Raw genomic sequence first — 2,957 nt, 5'->3', positions numbered from 1 at the left:
TACTTTCTAAATATTACCCTTGTCAAGGGACTGGTCCTTACTGATAACATGTCCAAAGTACATGCTATAACATGTTATATAAATTTGTTGGGAGCTCTGGTAGTATAGTGCATAAGGTACTTGACTGCTAACCAGAAGCCTAGAGGTTCAAACCCATCAGCTACTCCTCAGAAGGAAGATAGGGCAATCTACTTCTGTAGTTATACTGCCTTGGAAACCAAAGGGGGGTGTCGTTATGAGTTGGGTCCTACTCAATGGCAAAAAACAATAACATAAATTTGTTGTTAGGTGCTGTCAAATTGGTTCTGACTCAAAGACCCTATACACAACTGAACCAAATTCTGCCAGGTCCCATGCCATCCTCAGAATCTTTTCTATGGTTGAGCCCATTGTTGCAGCCATTGGGTCAATCCATCTTGTTTAGGGTCATTCCTTTTTTGCTGACACTCTACTTTGTCAAGCATCGTATCCCACTCCAGGGACTTGTACCTTACAATAATATGACCAAGATATATGAGACAAGGTCTTGTCTTCTTCGCTTCTAAGGAGAATTCTGGTTGTATGTTTTCCAAGACAGATATGTTCTTTTCTCTGAAAGTCTAGGGTGTACTCAGTATTCTTTGCAAACACTTTAATTCAAAGGGATCAATTCTTGTTTTGCTTTCCTTATTCATTGTCCTACTTTCAGATGCATATGAGGTGACTAAAAATATCTTCCTTGAGTCAGGGACACATTTTAACACTTTAAAGAAGTCTTTAGGGAGAGCTGGTGGCCTAGTGACTAAGGCATTTGACTGTTAACCAGAAGGCTGGTGGTTCAAACCCACCAGCCACTCCTGGGAAGGAAGATTGGGCAATCTACTTCCATAGAGATACAGCCTCAGAAACCCAAGAAGAAGTCAGTGTGGGTTAGATTTGACTCCACGCCAGTGAGTTTCTATGTGCATTCTTTTGGAATCCAAGTAAAATGAAATCCTTGACAACTTCAATCTTTTCTCCATTTATCATGATGATGCTTATTGGTCCATATGTGAAGATCTATGTTTTCTTTATATTGAGGTATGATCCTTTCTCAAGGCTATAGTCTTTGATCTTCATCAGTAAGTGATTCAAATCTTCTTCATTTTCAGCAAGTAAAGTTGTGTCACATGCATATAGCAGGTTGTTAATGAGTCTTCCTTCAAACTTGATGATTAAAGCACACTAAACCTTTTTTTCCCATTTAAACAAGTAACTCTGGCCTTTGTACTGGTTCCTTATGAGTACAATGAAATGTTCTGGAATTCTTATTCTTCACAATGCTATCTAACAATTGCTATAATCCACACAGTGTAATGTTATTGCATTATCAATTAAACACAGGTGGTAGTACAGTGCCCAAGGCACTTGACTACTAACCAGAAAGCTGGCAGTTCAAATCCACTGACCACTCCTTGGAAGGAAGGTTGGCCAATCTACTTCCATAGTGATAACACCTCAGAAACCTAAGGAGGGGCCACTATGAGTCGGGTGTGACTCGACAGCACGTAACCACACAACATCTTTCTGTTATTCTCTGCTTTCAGCTGAGATTCATCTGTCATCAGCAATAATATCCCACACTCCAAGCCCTTTTCTGAATTAACGTTTAACTTTTGTCAGTTCCCTGTCGATGTATTATTGCAACCCTTTTTGAATTATCTTCAGCAAAATGTGTTTGTTAGTAATGTGTTAGTTATGTTAGTAATTTTGCTTGATAATTTCCATATTCTGTTGGATCACTTTTCTTTGGAATGGGCAAAGATATGGATTTCTTCCATTTGTTTGGCTAGGTAGCTGTCTTCCAAATTTCTTGGCATATATAAGTAAGCATTTCCATTGAGATACCACTTTGGAAACCCAAGAAGAGGTAGCTGTGAGTTGGAACTGACTCAAAAGCAGAGAGTTGGCTAATATAGAAAGTTTTTCGTGAATGCCTTCAGTGCAGCTTGGACTTCTTCATTCAATACTCTTGGTTCTTGAAAACGTGGTACTCCCTAAAATGGTTGAATATTGAAAATTATTTTTGATATAGAGACTCTTTGTATTCCTTCTTTCTAATTATTACTATTATTATTTGATGCTTCCTGTACAGTTTAACTTTTTGGTCTTAGAATCCTTCAATAATGCAACTCAAGGTGAAATTTTTCTTCAGTCCCTTTAGTTTTTCTTTATGTTGACATGATTTAACACATATCTTTTAACAGGACATTTTATTTTCTTTTCTGTTATGTTGAAAGTCTTGGTCCTAAACAACATTAATACAATTATTTATTTTCTTCCTATATATGTAATGTTTTTATGTATATCTATGAGTATATGAAATATATATATGACACATTTAAAATATATAAATAAATATATATATGTATATATAAAAAATATTGAATATTTTAAAAATAAATAAAACGGAGCTACTTACAATAAGACTATGGATTTCAGTTAATAATTTCCTTGAAATTCTGTTTTTCTTAGAGTGCATAACACTGTGGAAGTCACTTGAAATAATTTGCTCTATTTTAAACAAATCTGTTTTTAGATTGATCTCTCTGTAATTAAAAGCAACTGCATATTACACTTTTCTTTACTTAGCCACATGTCCTAAAATTAACAGCATATCAGAATATGGAAATTTTCCACATATCATTGTATAAATGCAAAATATTTCATTGTGGATATATCATACTTTTTGAACCAGTCTTCTATTGATTAACATTTGAGATGCCTTTAATCTTTTTCTTTTAACAATAATGTCAAAATAAATAATAGCAATGTGCATAAATTATTTTGTATTTTCATAATGTAATTGTGAGAGATAAATTTCTACATTTGGGGTTGTTGGCTTTAAAGATAAAATGATGTGTAATTTTGTAAAATATTGCATATTTGCCTTCATAGAAGTTAGAACATGTTTTACTTCCAGCAGCAAAGATGATGGA

The sequence above is a fragment of the Orycteropus afer genome, unplaced genomic scaffold (genome assembly GCF_000298275.1).
Source record: "Orycteropus afer afer isolate SDZICR_OR568_19922 unplaced genomic scaffold, OryAfe1.0 scaffold00586, whole genome shotgun sequence".
In the NCBI taxonomy this organism is placed as follows: domain Eukaryota; kingdom Metazoa; phylum Chordata; class Mammalia; order Tubulidentata; family Orycteropodidae; genus Orycteropus; species Orycteropus afer.
This window is presented reverse-complemented; position numbering follows the sequence as displayed.